Genomic DNA, 20,348 nt, shown 5'->3' with positions numbered 1-20,348 from the left:
TGCCACACTTTTTCCTTCCCACAGACTTCCCACTGAGGTGCCTTGATACAGCAGTCTGGGAACAGCCTATTCGTTCAGAAATTTCTTTCTGTGTCTTACCCTCTCGCTTGAGGGTGTCAATGATGGCCTTCTGGACAGCAGTCGGGTCGGCAGTCTTACCCATGATTGCAGTTTTGAGTAATGAACCAGGCTGGGAGTTTTTAAAAGCCTCAGGAATCTTTTGCAGGTGTTTAGAGTTAATTAGTTGATTCAGATGATGAGGTTAATAGCTCGTTTAGAGAACCTTTTCCTGATATGCAAATTTTTTGAGAATTTTGGGTTTTCATGAACTGTATGCCAAAATCATCAGTATTAAAACAACAAAAGACCTGCAATGTTTCAGTTGGTGTGCAATGAATCTAAATTGTATGAAAGTTTAATTTGTATCATTACATTATGGAAAATAATTAACTTTATCACAATATGCTAATTTTTTGAGAAGGACCTGTATATATAATATAATATAATATAGCTGAACTTTTAAGGTTTAGGGGGTAGAATATAGAGTTTGTTCAGTATAAGTTCCCCATTAAACGTGTGTTTGAGAGTGTGTTTGACCAAACTCAGTCCTCCATGACTTTATGGACATTGCTTTGTGCGCTGTCGCACAGCCATGTTGGAACAAGAGGGGGACAATCTTAAATTGTTCAATCTTAAATTGAGCTTGGACTGGTGATAGCCAGACAAGAAAACTGGTGTTCATTACCATATTATTTTAAAGCATTGTCATAATTCTAACCACACTGGTTTGTAGTGCCACTAGTTTTACTGTTTACTGCACTTTGTTATTTGCACATTTCCCTATAGCGGCTACTGAGTCTTGCACATTCACAGAAAATAGCTTACTTCTGTATTGGGGGGAAAAAAGGTGGATACATTGAAGACAAATGAATAGGTTTGTGTGGACTGAAATGACCCTGTGAGTGTCTGTCAGCGTCTCTGATCAGTCCTTCATTCCCATTAGAAGAGAGGAGGTGAGGACAGGGCTAAAGACACACCAGATCTCACCTCGCTGTCTTAACACCAGACGCTCCCCAGAGAGGCTATTTTTATCTGCTCTGCTTATCACAGGCCTGTCATGCACTTCAATCTGATTTCTACTGAGCCCCCCCAAAGATAAAAGAAACGTGCATCTGGGTTGCTGGTTTTTTTGTTGTTGTTTTTTTTTAGCATGACGCTTGTCTTAATTTAGCTCAGATCACCAGATGCGCTGTGTTCGAAGTTAGCAGTTTCATTTCACACATAAACACGTTCTGGATTTGAATTAGCAGGAACATTTAACATTTCACTCCTGCAAGGAACAAGCTGTATTTCATGACATTTTAGGTGTTTTAACTTATTATTTCTTGTTGAGCGTGACCATAAACAAATCAATGTTCACTTTTAGCACTTCTAAGCTTAAGTGATTGATTTTTTTTATCTAGTTGATCTGGATGTGAGGGTATTAAATCTGTTTCAAACAAGCTTAAGTTAACATGAAATAAAAACTGACCCTGAGTGTTGGGTCAAAATGTGTCAATGTTCCATTTTTATTTCTCATTTTCTCCTAATTTTTATTATAAAATGTTCTAACCTCTTGGAGGTCAATACAACAACCATAGTCAATAACAGGTTGTTTAAAAAAGTGGTCGATGTTACTTGCACATGCATTTGTCACGCATGGAATGGAAAGTTATGTAGTGTGCATTGCACTGTGGGATACAGTTTGTGACTCCTATCTTGGTTAATGTAGGAGATCATTCTGTGCATAGTATGTACACTGCAACTTTCTTTCAAATGTTCATTTTTATTAATAAATACGATATATTAGAGAAGTTAAACAATGTTCTGTGTTGTCTTTAAATCCTTCTGCTTCCTTTATGCAGCCCAACATTGTTCTGCCATAGTAGGTTTACTCGTTTTACGTCCCAGAACTCATGAGCTATTGAGACGGCGGCTCTCATTTATAAATTATTCACCCATTGTGTTCAGTTTCAGTGTTTGACATGAATTTATTGCACCATGGTCCTCTGTGTCTCCTGTTACTGATGCTGTTCAGAATACCAAACTCTGTGCAAACTCTGTTTATTTCTACCCACAATGTGAGAGAGGACGCATAGTTCATCTTATACTTTTCTTGCAATATGTATACTCACAGTATGCAGTTTATCTGCTTGCAGGGAATATGACCTTCTACTACAAATACCAAAAGGTAACAGAGCACACTAGATTCAATACATTGCTTTATACTGCTTATTTCCTTCTTTGAAAATAGCATGTGAAACATAACACATTATGCAACAACAAACATTTCAAACCGTTGCGTCCGAGATGACAGTGATGTTCTATTTGGAGCGATTCATGTTCTCAGACTACACTGTAAAACAATATTTAGAAAAAAAGTTACTTGGTTGCCTTCAAATTTTGAGTTCATTGAAATAAAAAATTTGAGTTAATACAATGAACATTTTTTCAGATTCAACAACCTTTATTAAAATATTATTAATAGGTTTTGTAAGCATATTGGGTAATTGTGTTTGTTTTATTTTTGATGACGCAGTGAAACATGCCAAATAGTGCTATTTTCATGATTTATCAAATTTTTTATGTGGTTCAGATACAATAATATTTTGAGTTTCTTTTTATTAAACAAATTTCCTTTATTGTATCAACTCAAATTTTTAATTTCAATAAACTCAAAATTATAAGGCAACCAGGTTACTTACTTTTTTAAGTTAAACCAACAAAACAAATTTACAGTGTAGGAATTGTGTTTCTTTGGCAACACTATCAATGCCTAAACGAATCTGCAGCAGTCAGATGGTACAGTGGTAATGTGCTCCGACAATTCCTTGCTTGCAAGTTGAAATCATATAATTATGCTAATACAACGTGGACACACTAGTAGAATGCATCAGTTTTGTGTAAAAATACCTTAAAGGAACACTCCACTTTTGTTGAAAATAGGCTCATTTTCCAAATCCCTTAGAGTTTTTTAATCCATTTAGCCGATCTCTGTATATGGCAGTAGCACTTTTAGCATAGCTTGGCAATCAAATGATGAGTTTAATTCGGCCAATCAAATGATGAATCTAGAACTAGAAATGGAGAGATTTATTGTATTGTACAATAGGATTTGACGCAACTGGCTTCATTCATGAAACATTCATAATTTGCGAGCTAAATGGACCTTTGCGAAAACTCACCTCTGGTTCACAAACTCTTCATGTGCCATGGATTCGTTAGGTAAATGTGTGTGTTAATTAATATGGTGTGCATACACACGCTTTCATAATTAGCATAATCCCCATGATTTACAAAGTTACATGTTCAGGAACATTGTGGAATCTTCTGGAGTTCCTGCTCAGGTTTGGCTCCAGTATATTGCACGAATGTGAAAGAGAATAAAAGATAGAGACACATGCCTAGCCATAAATATTCAATTATCACGTGTGTATCGTTGCATATTTAGTCAGCTAAAAAATGTCTGGTGCTCTTCTGAAAATGGCCACTTGAAAGCACTTCTCAACCACAGTGTTTTTCCAGGTCAGATACTTTGGTTGCTATGATAAAGAATATCTATGACAGTTTCTAGTATCTCGTTTTGAAGAATATTACTGAATATACAAATGCAGTAACCAGCAATATTAACTTCTCCATTGTTGTTTAGTCTTTGTACAAGTATAGGATAATTGGGAGGTGTAGTATTTGTTCTGCACCTCCTCCATTATGTTTAGATGGCTGGGTAAAAAGTGACAGTATGATCGCTGCCTATTCCCCAAAGTTGAAAAAGAAAGAAAGACAGGGCAAATCAACTTGTGAAATGTTAGTATGGTACATAGTGCATCCAAATGCAATGTCTTCAGTTTGCCTGAATTAGGACACACAACGTTTTAAACTAACATTTTGAGAATATGAAATGTGTGAATCTGAATACGATTTGCACACAAATCGTTCCGTTTGTTTCATGACCCAATGTTCTGTTGTGTACTGCATTCTTTGTTGTTGTTGTTGATAAAAGCAGTAGATCATTCAGTAGATGCATACATACATTTGTGAACCATACACTGATACTGCAGTAGAAGTATGCAGCCATTTTTCATAAAATTAGATTAAAATGTCAAATAACTGCATGTGAGTTGTCTTGCATATAAATGCAATCTAGTGAAAATAGCAATGTAGCATATTTTGTTTTGAATATTTATTGTTCCATACTGCATATAGTTTCAGAAATAATTTTTCAAAAATAATAGATGGGATAAAGTAAGGACTATATCCGTATTTCATGATGAACATAATATTCTAGTTAGAACAGAAAGAAAATGCATTAAAATAATGTCTTACTTCAAAGCAAGTGTGACTAATGATTGCACCAATGCAAAAAGACGCAGTCTATTATCTGTCTAGTATGAATTTATAAATGGTTGTCTCAATATGTGTATGGTGTATGGCATTCATTGATATATATCATATTCACAGTTAGTGGGCCCATCTGACATGATGTGGGATTTTGTTTTTAATATTGTGTAGATGAAAATGTAAAGTCACAGACTGAAATGCATGACCTTTATATGTGTTGCTCAAAGGCACAAAGTGTCTTCAGTAATCTCTGTGAGCCTCTATTACTGCCGGTGTGATTGTCTCTGTTTGAGTGGGAAAGCTTGGGAAATGTTGCCTTATCTCACTGACGCGGCTGATGAGCCGCTAATCCTTAAATTACTGTCATTTCCCTTATAAATTTGACTATTTGAAGTGATAAAAGTAAAATCTTTCACATAAATCGATTTTTGCAAGCTGTTTAGACTTTTCAGAAGTGTCTCGTCTCATTGTACGAAGTGCACTATTGCCAAACGTTTTGGACGCCTGCCTTTATGTGGACATGAATTTAATGACATCCCATTCTTAATCCGTAGGGTTTAATATGGAGTTGGCCCTCTCTCTGCAGCCATAACAGCTTCAACTCTTCTGGGAAGGCTTTCAGGTTTAGGAGTGTGTTTATGGGAATTTTTGACTATTCTTCTAGAAGCGCGTTAGTGAAGTCAGGCACTGATGTTGGACGAGAAGGCCTGGCTCACAGTCTCAGCTCTAATTCATCCTAAAGGGGTTCTATCAGGTTGAGGTCAGGACTCTGTGCAGGCCAGTCAAGTTCCTCCACACCAAACTCGCTCATCCATTTCTTTATGGACCGACGCTTTGTGTCGGTCCATAAATATACTTTTAATAAAACATTTGCTTGGGTTTGTAAAAGCTTGTAAAACATTTTGTTCATGTTTGGCATGAGTTTTTCAAACGCTTCGAAACCAATCATGGGATTAAAGGGATAGTTCACCCCAAAAATGAAAATTAGCCCATGATTTATCCACTCATCCTAGGTGAATATGACATTCTTCTTTCAGACGAATAAAATCAGCGTTCTATTGAAAATGTCCTTGCTCTTTAAGCATTATAATGTTAGTGACTGTTTTTGAAGTCCATAAAAGTACATCTATCAATCATATAACTGCTTCCTACAGCAATATTAACAGGGGGTTAATAAAGGCCTTTTGAAGCAAATCGATGCGTTTGTGTAAGAAAAAAATATCCATATTTAAATATTAAGTAAAGGATCTAACTTCTGGCAAATCGCCTTCCGTATTCAACTTACACAAAAAAGTGTAGTGCTCACACCTCCTGCAAAAACGACATAATGTACCTTTAACAGACATGGGAACTACTTATTTCCATCAAAAGTTAAAGGGATATTCTCGGTTTAGTATAAGTTAAGTTATTTGCATAATGTTGACGAGTCAAAATTATTAGCATTATTCTGCAAATGCTGTCCATTAAGCTGAACTTGTATTAAGCCCCTTAATATTCCTGTGGTCCTAAAAAGAATTCAGAAGTCATTAAAATGCTGCCCAGAAATATCCCCATGTGCTGTTTTTACAGCAACCCTGCATATTAAATTGCCCCAAATCCTATTTAAACATATACTTAGTCACACTTCAAAACTTAAAGTTGCAAGTGGTATTTATTTTAAAGAAAGGTAGCACAAGAACACTTTTCCAGAAAACATTTCACAAAATCTATTTTTGGGGGCCACTGCGTATCAAGATTCACATTTCTGGGCAGGTTTATGAATTATATTCCCCCGAAATGTCATGTTACATCCGCACTGAAAATCAAACAGTGGCTGATGTGAAGTGTCAGTCGATCAGAGAAGTTCAGCCTGCAGCTGTGATTGTTTCGGTCTAATCGGATGCGATCGGCCCCTCCATCTTGACCCACATTGCGCCTCTGGCTTTGTGCCCCGACGGTGTGGGAACGCTACACCAGTCCTGGGGTGTTTCTCGCATTCTCACATCCCTGTCGGTGGTTCTGCATTGCAGCCGAGCAGATTTCCCTGTTGGCCTTAAGACTGCAGCACAAACCCTGCGAGTCTCATTCTTAGTCAGCAGTGCCCTATTTACAGACACCATCACTGACTTTGTGTATTTTTCTCATTTATTGCGGTGTGCTGTATTGTTAGAGAAAAAAAAAATCAGGATTAAGTATATTTGCAAATGCCAAGGAATATATTAGACTTCAGTTACTGAGGTATGTTTTATTGTTCTGTAATAAAAACGGCAGCATTATTCGAAATGATTTGCAAATGCCAGGATGTGTGCATATATGTGTGTGTATGCGTACATTTATTTAAACTAAGTCAACAATGTGTTTATGCTGAAAAGGGAATCATAATGACGCAAAAGTGTGTGATCTCAGTAAAAGCATGTCAGAGTGAATTACGCAATCTTTGTCATATTTTTAGGCCAGAAACAGACTTAAACCATGTGCAAATTCATTTTAAAAACACCACATATACATATAAACAACATTAAAAACTTAGATAGAAAATAGAAATAGAAAATATCTGTCCATAGTTTGTCTCAAAGCACAAGTCTGAGCACCATTGCTTAGTATTTTCTTCTTAAACCTGCAAACTGAAATCTCAAAATTCACAAACTACCTTGTTGAGATGAAATATTGTGCAGATTTAGCAATATAGCAAGTTTATTATGTATATGATGTATATTATAAACTGTATAGGGCTGCAACAACTAATCGATAAAACCAAAAATAATCATTGACAAAAATTCTCATTATTGATTAGTTGGGTCTGCCCTCTGTGCACGCAAAGCTTTCACCAGTCATGCCAAATTATGAATTACTGAATGACTAAAAAATAGTTTAGGTGCATGATCCAAGCGCCCAAAACATGAGAATTCTGTATTTTAAGCTTCAAGAGAATGCATTAGCGTTTAACAACCCTGTCATGCGCTTTGACTGATGCGTGTGCGTCATTAGTGCAAAACGTTCATTTCTTTATTCTGTACATATATAGGCTCAGAAACGTCTCGCATTTATATTCAATTACACTCTGATATTGCTTTACAGTTACTACTCTTATAAAATATTTCAATTACTTGTTGACTAAATATATATTTAGCTTCCAACAGCAGATATTTCAATTAAATGAATGTTTTTTTGTTTTTTTTTCACTTAATATTAATTGTCTCCTTGTCTATGTTCTGTCTGGTTGACGTGTATGCGTGCGGCGATCTTTCAGTGAAGTTTGAAGCCTGTCAGGACACGCTTTCATGCTAAATTGAAATATTTGCGTGAATTAGTAACATTTAAAATGTAAAGATAATGATAACCACAGTAATGGTAACCGTTACCGTGTCCCCATAACGTGTGTGTGTGTGTGTGTGTGTGTGTGTGTGTGTGTGTGTGTGTGTGTGTGTGTGTGTTTGTTTGTTTTTCTTAAATATCATTTTATAGGGATTTTTTTACTGCCCTTTTGCCTATTTTTTACACATAATGTATAGCACAGACATACCCTTATGAAAATTAACCATGGTTTTATTATGTTGTAAAATAATGATTTTGGCGCATTGATTACCATTTGTATTACCACACAAATACGTTAAACTATGGATTTGAAGCAAAACCATAGTTAATTTTTGGTTACCAATGACTTTACACGAGCCTGTATGAGTGAGTGGATTTCCACTCCGGTTTTTTATTTAAAATATCTTAATTTGTGTTCCGAACATGAACGGAAGACTTATAGGTTTGGGTAGGGATGGGCGATATGGCCCAAAAAAATTATCACGATATAATTTTCCATATCAGTCGATATCGATAAATATCATGATAAATGTAAAATCTTTATTTCTTTAAAGTTGAAAGGCATATTTTTGCTCCTGAGTGAAATATGTAGAAAACAGACAGCTAACTGTTTAAACTATCCTTTATTGTCAAAACATGACAAACATTCCTCAAACAGGTGAACAATTTATTAAAACTGAGGTAGATTTATTTATTAAAATATTAATTGTGGTCAGCATTTTTGTACTCTACACTGTTTATCAACAATATCATTACTTATTGTGTAAGTAGTAAACCAATAAAAACGCAAACGGGCAAAAAAAATGTCCATTGTGCATCTCTCTCTCTCTCTCTCTCTCTCTCTCTCTCTCTCTCTCTCTCTCTCTCTCTCTCTCTCTCTCTCTCTCTCTCATGCGCAGCATTACGCATTAAGCATTATATCGAGAATTTATCGAACTGGTGTTATCGTTTTATCGAGGAAAATGATATCGTGATAATTATTGTTATCGTTTTATCGCCCAGCCCTAGGTTTGGGATGTCATGAGTGTGTAACTGATGACAGAAGTTTCAGTTTTGGGTGAACTAACCCTTTAAATATCAGTTTTACCAGTAAATGGTGTCATCTGGTTAGCTTTTAAAGTTGACATGAGTTGACATAAAGTCTTTTCTCCACAATCATAAAGTTATAAACAGTCTCTTGAATGATAATAAAATGTACATATTATATTAAAAAGGAACTGTCCAGATTAAATTTATGGTGAGTTAAATATAAATGTACTTGTATAATAAAAATAGCACCATTGTGTGTCTAACAGGAGACATCACAGTTTGCAGGTAAAGTAAATAAAAAATGTGTGTTGCTTGGAAATAATTTTTATTGTTTTTTATTATTATAATAAATATTTTACTATATACTTTTATTCAGTGTCAGACTGCCAGTCTTATAAAAAACGTTTTTGCCTTTAATATTGATATACTATTTTAGTTTTTTTTAATTAATATTAATAAATTAATATTTTGTTAATTTAGGTTTTATGTTACATTTTAATTTTGTATTTTTTTTCTCTCCTTTATTTCTTTTTTTTTAATCCTTCTAAAATAAGCAAAAATAAGAAATTTTTCAAGTAATGAATATATTCATTTATGGTTTGAGTTTTACAACAATAACCCTGCTTGCGCTGTGTTTGGCGGTCTAAAACATTTGAGAATGCAGTGAAGTATGATATCTAGGTTTGTGTGGAGTGTGTTTCGGGCCCGTTGTAAGCTGTATGTACTGCAGACCCCTCTGACCTCAGTGTTTATGTCAGCTCTAATTAACTCTGAGTCATAAGCCATTGTCCTGCGTGACCTTCGATTAGGTGTTCGACCTCCGCATTTGTACATTATGCTGGAATGCCATTCGTTTTAATGAACGTTTGTCAGATACACTTTGTAAGTACACTAATTTACCTAAAAAGCATACCTGCTGTATGTGTTTGGTATGGTTGTCTTTAAGAGGTCCATGGTAATGTCTCCTGAGTGAATTCTCCCATACCCGAAAGCTGCTTTTACCAGCTGTCATGTGGTCTTTGAGGTGAATAACCTGAGCAGACAGGAGACCTCCATATGCTTGACTGCTTTATCCTTGCTTTAACCCCTTAAAGGCACACAGGGACACGTGTAAATCAGGCTAGCGGGTGAAATTGCTGGTTTTAATCTTTATGTGCTGGAGAAGAGGTATAGCCAGTGATCTGTTGGTTTTATTGTTTGTTTTATGTCAAGTGTTAAATCAGATTTCATTTTCTGCTCAAGCTCTGGGTTGAGCTTTAAGGTGAACCACTTGCGTCACCAGATGGAATTGGAAAAATAATGACATTTTCAAACAGGCCTCTTGAACAAACTCTCCCCATTAGTTGAGCGAGTGTTGGTGTGTCAGGATAGTCGGATGGTAAACTAACTAAAGTCTCAGTCTTTACACTTTTTGGGGAAATATAGCTGCGTCTGGATATTATACTAGAAATGTATATACATTTAAATTAAGATAAATATATCACACAAGATTCATTTTTAAGGAATGGATGACAAATCAGTTCAATATTGGTTATCAGTGATATTTTTATTTTATTCTGTTGAATTTATGGATAGTGAGTATTTGCACTGACTTATTTCTGTGATTTTACATGTGCTTTACTCGTAGCCTACTGTCTTTAAAGTTAAACTATAACAATACAAATCATTTTAAACATTGTTGATTTCCATAATTTAAAATATTCATTTATTTATTTTCAATTTTAATAACAGTAATACTGTGAAATATTGTTACAATTTAAATTAACTGGTTTCTGTTGTAATATATTCTAAAATCTAATTTATTCCAGTGATAGAGCTGAATTTTCAGCATCATTTGTTCAGTGTCACATGATCCTTCAGAAGCCATTATAATGCTGATTTGCTGCTCAGAAGCATTTATGATTATTATCAATTTTGAAAACAGTTGTGTACAATTTTTTTCAGGATTCTTTGATGAATAAACAGCATTTATCTGAAATGGAAAGCTTTTGTACAAAATATACACTACCCTTCAAAAGTTTGGGGGTAGTAACATATAATAAAAATTATTAATTTCTTTAATGTTTTGTCCACAAAATCAATCAATCAATAAATAAATAAATAATAATAATAATTAATTTACTTAATGCTTTTTATTAAACAAGGATGAATCAAAAGTGACAGTAAAGACATTTTATAATATTTCAAAAGATTCTGTTCAAAACAAATGCTTCTTTTGAAATTTGTTCATAAAAAAAATCCTGAAAATGTAGGCAGCACAACTGTTTTCAACATTGATAATAATCATAAATATTTCTTGAACAGCAAATCATCATATTAGAATGATTTCTGAAGGATCATGTGACAGTGAAGACTGGAGTAATCAGATTTAATCATAAATAACATTTTAAAATATATTCAAATAAAAGTTATTTAAAATAATATTTTACAATATTACCGTTTGTTCTGTATTTTAAATAAAATAAACGCAGCCCTGGTAAGCTTAAGATACTTTTTTCAAAGACCGTACCGATCCCAAACTTTGTGTTAATGACTGTACTGTAGGCTATAATGCTGAAATAATGTTTGTAAAATGTGTAGGAACCCTGTGAATGCTTCATTACCGCTCACAGCTATCATCCGCAGTGGTCGATGAGGTATCTGCCATCTTGTCCTTGTATAGCTGCAGGTTTGTCTTTTATAGATGCAACATTCCCCCCCAGAGGAGCATCTTACCATTTACAAAACCCAAAGCCACTCACGGTCCAGACCCCAGACTTAATGTCTTTTATCTAAAGGGCACATTGGTCAAGTCTGGCTCTTCTGTGGCAGTGAAACCTCTTTTCTCTTCCCAGCCGCCTCAAGGGAGCTTTCTCGTGAAGGTGGCATGTCAGATCGGCATCAACAAAGCACTGCACACAGCCTCCGTATTAATATTTACAGCTGTACGGAGGGGCGCGTGGTCCTGCTGTGACTTCTCATCTCTGCCTGTGGGGAAAATAAGAAAAATAGCATTAAAATGTTTATGCCTCAAACGAATTAAACTCTAATATTCGTTTTTGCTTTAATATGACTTTTTCTCCACAAGCTATGATTCGTGTTCTCAACGTGGGTCATGCTCCAGTTGCTCTTCTCACGTTCCTCCATATTGATCTACAGCCTCAAGAACAGAAGGTCTCTTTGATGTTGTTTTAATGTTTCTTGTTATTGAACATTTCTACTCATCAAAGAGCAAAAATGAGCGCAGATTTTCACCTGCTGAGTATGGATTCGTTGCCATGCTGAATAAATGAATTTTCCTCGCAGAGCTTCGCCGGAGCCTGAAGGAACTGATTTCTTTGCCGAATTTACCACATCGACAGATCGACATGGTATATTTGCTTCATCTTTTTTCTCCTTTTGTCATTTCCGTTTAAGGCTGCTGAGTGAATAATGAAAGAAATGAGATGTTTCTCAGGACTGGACGCTACACAGCAAAAAACATGTTGGGAGATTTATCACCACGGGTGTTAAAATTATCACTTTCCGGGTGAACATACAGGTCCGTCTTTGCTAGTGTTAAAACAACACTGACGAAAGTGTTCGTTATACAAACACTGTGTTAGTGTTTCTTTTTAGTCACTCGAGGTGTTGAGAAATGTATTACTCATAAGTGTACATTTAACACTTTATGGTGATTAATCTCACACACCCAGTTTATTTAATGTAAATACTTAAATACTAAAATGGCACTGTGAATGAAATTTAAAACAATTTATATATATTATTTTATTTTTTCCCCCAAAAAAATCAAGTGACTACAAATTTATTTGAATATTTATTGAAATTGTAATATATCAATTCCATTACATTTATGTATTGGCAGACACTTTTATCCAATGCGACTTACACTGCATTCAATACCATTTTTAATTAAAAAAAACATTTTTGTCAGTTCTTGCTTTCGCCGGGAATCGCTACAGTAAAGCCATTGTTGTCACACATACAATTGAATAAAACAATTTCTTGTTATACTCCAATGCTATAACATCTTACCATGATAAATCTCTACTGCATTTCAAACAAGATTAAACAAAGAAACATTCCTCAAGTAATGTTTTAATTGAAAATACAAAAATTCAACATTGTATATATTAAATCAACCTTAATGTTAAAAAACTGTCTGGTTTGTAATTCATTCTGATAAAAATACTATTCCTTTATAAATTAATACATTTACATTTGGCAGATGATTTTATCCAAAGCGACTTACATTGCATTCAATGTACGCATTTTTACATTTTGTCAGTTCTTGCTTTCCCAATTCATCGATCCCACGATCTTGGCGTTGATAGCGCTCCTCAAAATGATCCAAACACATAGTATCGTTCCTGTTAAAGAGACAAATTTGGTTAAAACAAACACATTAAAAAAAATCTAAGATATAAAGTTTCAAACATCTTCAATCAACAAGCAGAGATACTTACATAGCCTGTCTTCCTTTCAGGATCGTTTAGGTTTGTAGAGTAATAATGCCAAGGGCATACAGCATAGATTGTGGCCTTAAGTGGTTTCCTTCTGCAATAATAAACAATATTCCATGAAACAAAAATCCTCCAAAGCAGAAAGCAAACTAAAAGACTCAAAATAATCAGGTCACTTTGCGTTTTACTTCAGGTTATTTTTATACCAATACATAGCAAGAAAACGTTATATTCAAAACATAAGCACTACTGTTACAGATTTATAATGCTACAACTAGAAAAGGCTAGAACTAAGTTGTACAGAAAAAAATCGCGCATGGAAGGGCACTAATGCATGTCTGCTCAACTAATACAAAATAAGACGAAAAATGTCAAATAGTACAAGTGTGCAATGTCGTGGAATGTAACTTATACGCCAAAACTCATTTTGGCGTGCATATGATACGCACTTTATGGCGTAACGTTATATGACACGCTCTCTTGGGTAGGTTTAGGGTAGTGGGGTGGGGGGTTCGTATGTATAATACGCCATAAATTGCGTATCATATGCACGCCAAAATGAGTTTTGGCGTATACATTCCACGACATTGCACACTCGTACTCGATCTTGAGTTTCTATATATTGACTGAAGCAGTTCATGAAGAAAAGCGTGTCCTACGATGTTTTCGACATTTTGGAGCGCTGTACAGAATGGTCGGCGTATGTTATCAAAGTACCACGAGAAGATTGCTAGAACACACAGAGCGTTTCACTCGCAAAATGTTGCAGGCCGATCAGTATGCGCAGCGCCGACAATGATGGACCGTGCTATCCGTGGGTGCTCGGCTAGGGATCGAGCCCCGGCGTCACACAAGAAAAAAAAATTAAGAGCAATTAATTCATTCGATTAACGTCTGCTTTCTCATTTGAATGACATTTCAAAACACCAGAAGTAACTCGTAGTTACGGGGTGAAAGATATAAACACTCTTATAAAGGTTGGAAGTCCTAAAGAAATAACTATCCAAGTCCAGTGAGTTAAAAAATGACACATAATGTTAATGCTGCTACATTATTACAAAATTAGTACAACGAAATTAAGTCACTTATGTAAATCTCGTCCTCCATTAACGAATTTAGTGTGTTAGTGGGGTTTATTCAGTTATGTTAAACTGAATGGCGGATCAAAAGCGCGCTAAATTTAAACTGAGGTAAACAAAAAAAAAAAAAAAACGCTAACAGAGTTAAGTCAACCACATCGGCTACGTTACTCATTATACAAGCTCATTAATAAATCACAAGTTGATAAGATAATAATACTATACTATACCTTGTCCTTGTAACCGTTGTGTGTGCAGGGAAATCCATAAAGATGGAGAGACCGAAGGATGAGCTGGGAAATTTAAAATGCTCTGCACATGCGCAGATGTTGATTGTTAACACCCAAAGGAAACACTGTGCTTTATCACCCAAAGGAAACACTGTGCTTTATCACTAAACAAGTGATAAAGCATATAATATTTGTAAATTAACACCAGATTTTATCACTAGATGCCCAACACCAGGTTTTTATCCCTCAGTAATTTGCTGTGTACCCTGATGCTTAATAGCTACTGCAAATCTTTTGACTTGCAATATAAAGTCTGGTCCACTTTAAAGCTTTATTCTGGTGATTAAAGGAGAACACCTTAATAGGCCGGTGCATATATATATATATATATATATATATGCCCTGAATGAGCTATACACCGTCTGCCATGGTTATCTCCTCACCAGAGCATTTAACAGCAGCATTCATTGCATCCCTAAAGTTTCTAAATGCCCTCCTAAATTTTTCAATAAGGAGCACAGGTGCTCCATGTGGAAAAAGTAAGCGTCAAGCCCTGCGGTCATGTGAGTGTGTCCATGATAGAGGTGGTGTTTTTTGGTAAAGTATCTGAGGCATGAGCTGTACAGGCTCCGCCCTCTTCTATGGGTGGGAGAAGCAGCTCATTTGAATATAAAGATAGATGCATGAAAACAGCTCGTTTTTTTCTTCCATTCAAACATGTGTTTTTTTTCTTTTACAATATGGCATAATAAATGATCTGTGGGTTATATTGAGCTGAAACTTCTGGGGACACCTGAGACTTTTTACATCTTGTGAAACAGACTTAATAGGCCCCCTTTAAACATAACATTTTGAAGTAGAAAGACTGAAATTATATGCTTAAAGCAGCACTTGGCAACTTTTGCTCTCGGGGTCCCCCTACAGTTGGGAAAAAATAATGTCCTCAACTACTGTCGTAAGATCTGTCATCCTACAACAGGGGATGCCATCGTGCGTGCATTTGTTGACATGACAACCCTTATAGCCCTGAGCTGGTGATGCGCGAGTCGTCTCATAACCCGCGGACCCCGTATGTCTATTTAATGGTCGCGAGTGTGGGGCGGGTTTTAAAAATATATACAGTGGTGCGAGACGGGCCAAATAACTTCATAAAAGTGGCGCCGCGGGTTGGTGCAGCACTAACAGTTCCCCTGAACACTGCAAGAGGAGTTCAGAGTTCTTCTGGCGTCGTGTGTAAAATGTCTTCATCCCAGGTAACGTTAACGTTACAGTCATTTTTTTCAAACGCCAAATAATCATGATGCTCACGTTTACAAGCCAGCGTCATTATAGTAGTCTATTGGTTACCGTTTTACAGAATCTATATGATACTTCAGTTCAATGTTTGAGTGGTAGCTCACCGTAACGTACCGTCGGTCGGGCACGCCTCCTTCAGCTCACGCCGACGAGCAAACGCTGGTCCAATGTTGATCCTTGTCCTGCCTTTAATCCCATCACTTTTTCGTTTCCTCTTATTGCTTTCCTCCAACAAAACCTTTTCTTTCTTATGTGTCTGTGCTGCTTCGGACATGACTATATTATCCGACGAACAAAGTTGGGCTCGCAAGTCCGAATTTAAGGAAGTGTGGGTGTTGGTGGAAGTGTGAAGCAGTCGAATTTTGTAGTTCTTTTTGTTCTCGGGTTACTACTCGAAACCCGAAGTTTAAAAGTACGATTAAAAACGATACAGACCCCATCGGGCTATGGCAGACGTGTCATTCAACTAGGGCTGGACAATAATTCAATATCAATATATATCGCGATATAATTTTTTTCAATAACGGTGATATGATTTTTAAACACATTTCCGATATTTCGATATATACATTACAGCATTCCTCACTGACTGACGTTCAGGGCGCAGCCGTCAGAAAGAGCAGAACATGATTGGCTACTTGCGCGATGACGTACACCACAGAAACGCAGTCAGTGCTCAGCAGTAATAGGCTGATAGATCCAACGCGGCAAGTTTTAGCTACAAAAAGAGTTTCCCTGACCGCAACACAAATGTGACTGAACGAACTTCCACAAGTAAGGAGAAAGAAATAGTTGATAAGAGAAGAAAGACTAACGTTAATTCAGTGGGGTGGAAGTGGTTCGGCGTGTCCCCCGCACTTTTAATAAAGTGTATTTCCATCCCCCGCACTTTTACTGGGTCTCACCGGTCCTAGTCGACCCGCTCCGAGCGGGATTCGAAACGGCATTACCTGGAGCGAGGGCGGGCAAGTTAACAGGGACGCTATAGACCGCTTTCTCTAACCTCGGTTGATTGCGTGCTTCTTGAGGTCACGGGCAAGTGTACATAGAAACCAACGTGAATACATCAAGATTTAATTTCAGAGACAACAAATAATCTATGCATGACCTGTCATTTTATTCGTATCTAAATATGAGGAGGACGCTCTCCTCTCTCACAGAAAGTGCAAAAGCGGATTCGTAGAACCTTACTGTCGCGCTGGAGCTGCAGCTGAAGGAAAACAATCGTTATGAGCTGAAAGGTGACGACGACAGTCAGACGATTGCGACAATATATGAAAGCAATGAAGGAGCATCATGAGCAACAAAACTGTTTTCAACACTGATAATAATCATAAATGTTTGCTGAGCATCAAATCCTAATATGAGAATGATGAGTGACACTGAAGACTGGAGAAATGATGATAAATTCAGCTTTGATCACAGAAATAAATGACACTTTACTATATATTCACGTAGAGAACAGATGATGTAGATCAGAATAATATTTCACTGTATTACGTTGTTTACTGCATTTTTAATTAAATAAATGCAGCATTAAATATATGCTATAATTTTGCATAAATGGAAAATAGAACGCTATGAATTGTTCTTCACTGAAATTTAAAACTTAAAAGAAAATGCTCAATAAACTGCGTCTGCGGCATAGGAGCGCTGTACGCTGTGAAGCAGATCCACCACCTGAAGCAGATCCATCCGCTGAATATTCTGAGTCAGGCTGAATCCTGGCTGAAGCACTTTTGTTTAATCTATATTAACAATAATATAATCAGCCTATATTATAGTTTAAACTTAAAGATATTTATATTAATAAAGTGAGAGTCTTATGTTTATTTGATGTTGATTTCACATTTCTTGTTCATATAAAGGCTAAATACAAATAAAAGGGGAACATTAATTTATTTGTACTGGTTTTATTTCTAAAATATTATATAGTTTTATAGGATGACTATTCATAGACTTGGCAAATACATTTTTCTGAAGTTTGTAGGTACAGACATCCTTTGTGGCAGTTCTTAGTAGTTTTTTCTAAAGCTTTTATATAGTTCATATCGATATCGGAATTATATCGTATCGACCGAAATTAAGAAAAATATCGTGATATGATTTTTGGCCATATCGTCCAGCCCTACATTCAACCTATTGTAAGTCGATTTATCATCACAAGAGTCTTGAAAGTATATTATGAAGGTTGAAAAGTTACCTGGTGCTGTTTTAATAATATTTACTTCATTCATTTTTTACATTACCAACAGACTTTTTTTCAAGTGCCATAAAGCCAACAGTCAGATTTTAAATGGTGATAGTTTGAGGTCAGTAAGGTTTAAAATAATAATAATAATTGTCAAATAAATTGACACAAATGGTCAAATAAATTATCCCTTTTTAACTTTATATTAATCAAGTATTTTCAAAAATGATTACGCATCATAACTGATAATCATAAATGTTTCTTGAGCAGCAAATCATCGTATTAGTATGATTTCTGAATGATCATGTGACACTGAAGCCAGTCAGTATATATGGGGAATTGGGGATGATTAGAAGGCCATGATGGACAGGGGCCAATGGACAAAATTGGCCAGGGTAACACCCTTTCTCTTTTTCGAAGGACATCCTAGGATTTTTTATAGACCACAGAGAGTCAGGATCTCGGTTTAACATCTCATCCGAAGGATTGTGCTTTTTGAGACTATAGTGTCCCCCTTGCTGGTCTCCCATATGGGGACTAACCAGGCTCAACCCTGCTTAGCTTCAGTGGGCAACTTGTCTTGGACTACAGGGTGGTAGTCCTGCTGACCTATGCAGGTGACGCTGGGGAAGGAGGGGGGTTTGTGAAAGTGCGCTGCAAACTGCTACAGTAAACAATAGGCAATAATTTAAATACTGAGCAGCAAGCTCACTGTATACAATATTTATTAATTTTTATTTTTTATTATAAATTTTTTTTACAGTTAGCTGGTTGCCTTAAAATTTTGCATTCATGCAAGGAATTATGACAACATGCCCCACCTGCACAACTGGGATTTAAACCGCGGCTCGTGTCTTCTGCTGTTAGATCAATCAGCATTAAAGAATGATCTCAACTGTTAAATAACAGATATAAGATTCAAATAATATCAGATTTGTCTTATTTTAAATAAACACAAAAAAACAGAGATGAAAAATAAACTTAAGAAATTAATTTTGCTATGGTTAAATAAATGTTCAGTTATATCTTCTAATATCTTTTAATTTTGCCACAATTTTTTCTCTAAATTATGTTGCTATGGCAACTAGTAAATACACTGTCTGTTTCGTCATCCTGGCATGTGTGGAAAGTTTTAAAGCATCCGCTTTACAGCTAACCCCGCATTAGGTTGTGCTCCGCGCTCCCCATAGCGGTTTTATTTTGTAGCAAATGTTTGAAAGCCCTTGTTTACTGCACTTAAAGGACTGTTCAGAGTAGTGAAATTCTGTTATGATGTTCTCAGATTGTGCGCACTTCCTGGGAACTCGTTTCGCAAGCCTGCTGAGTGCACAGAGAATAAATGTTACGCGCTGACCTTCTGATATTTCACTGCTGCAGTGCCGATCAGGAAATATTGGATGTGAAAGTGTGAAAAATACAGACTTCCTAATGCAAATTATCAGCTTTGCCTGAAAAAAAATCTTTTTTTATTTTTTTTCATAAACAAAAGTTTCCATGGGTGTTAAATGTTCTTTTATGTCATGTGACTAGTCATCTTTCAGACTTCCCTGAAAACAAAATGATGTTAATGCAGGATGTTAATGTTAGGGGATGGACAGGTGTGAAGTGCAAAATGTGACACGTGGTTAGTTAGGCCAAAAACTCTTGATAAATGAACATGGAAGAGCGATTTCATGGCTTGTCGCATCACGTGCGAGTTAGCCTTTGGAGCCTTTGGTGCATCACTATCTGACAATTCTGGTGGAAATGAACTCTGGAATCTGCTAAAGCAGAGATGTCAAAAGGCTGAAAGCACACGCCTGACTGGATTTATCTTCAGAACGTCCTAAGAAGTTCACAGTTTGCTTATGAATTTAATGGTCTTTGCCTGGGGTCAGTTTTCTTGCATTTGATTGACTCGCTTCTGAAGCTGACTGGAACAGGGAAGAATAAACGTATGTATCTTTTTCATTTCGGCATGCAAAGAGCAGCTAATCTGGGGAATATATTCATAAAGTGATTTGAAAGACTTTATCAGAAGGGGCTACTGCAAGTGCAGTGCATTATAGAAAAATCAAGTGTTTTTTTTTTTTTTACATTTTGTTGAAGGATGCTCATCTTTAAAGTTAATCACATGCTATTTTATGAGTATCTTTGAAATAGGGTTTCATTGCGATGAAACACGCTGTCTTTTTTAATGCATCATACAAAAGCATCACAGAGCTGTTAATGAAGGTCTGTTCTTATTCAACAGACTGATCAGAGGTTCGCAACTCATGAGATCTCAGTTGTGGTTCATTAATTTATTAACTCAGTCACAGATATTTCTCCTAAAATTCCTTTCTGAGAGGAATGAGAGACAAAGTGTGTGAACTGTTGACTGATGAAAGCGTATAGAGTAATAAATGTGGATATAGCATAGTTAAGATCG

At 36.1% G+C, this 20,348-nt stretch overlaps 1 protein-coding gene and 1 long non-coding RNA gene across 2 annotated transcripts in view; one reads left to right on the top strand and one right to left on the bottom strand.

The window, feature by feature from the left end:
* The window catches only part of thsd7ab (thrombospondin, type I, domain containing 7Ab), a 177,804-nt gene that overhangs the window by 36,369 nt on the left and 121,087 nt on the right, over window positions 1-20,348 (top strand). The window lies entirely within an intron of this gene.
* LOC137083573 (uncharacterized) lies at window positions 12,550-14,686 on the bottom strand. Its single transcript, XR_010906523.1, has 3 exons — window positions 14,452-14,686; window positions 13,146-13,236; window positions 12,550-13,049 (listed from the first exon to the last, which is right to left on the bottom strand). It is a non-coding gene; the product is annotated as an uncharacterized lncRNA (long non-coding RNA).

Source organism: Pseudorasbora parva, chromosome 7 (genome assembly GCF_024679245.1).
Source record: "Pseudorasbora parva isolate DD20220531a chromosome 7, ASM2467924v1, whole genome shotgun sequence".
Lineage (NCBI taxonomy): Eukaryota > Metazoa > Chordata > Actinopteri > Cypriniformes > Gobionidae > Pseudorasbora > Pseudorasbora parva.
Note: the sequence above shows the minus strand (reverse complement) of the source record. Positions and strands in the feature narration are given on the sequence as shown.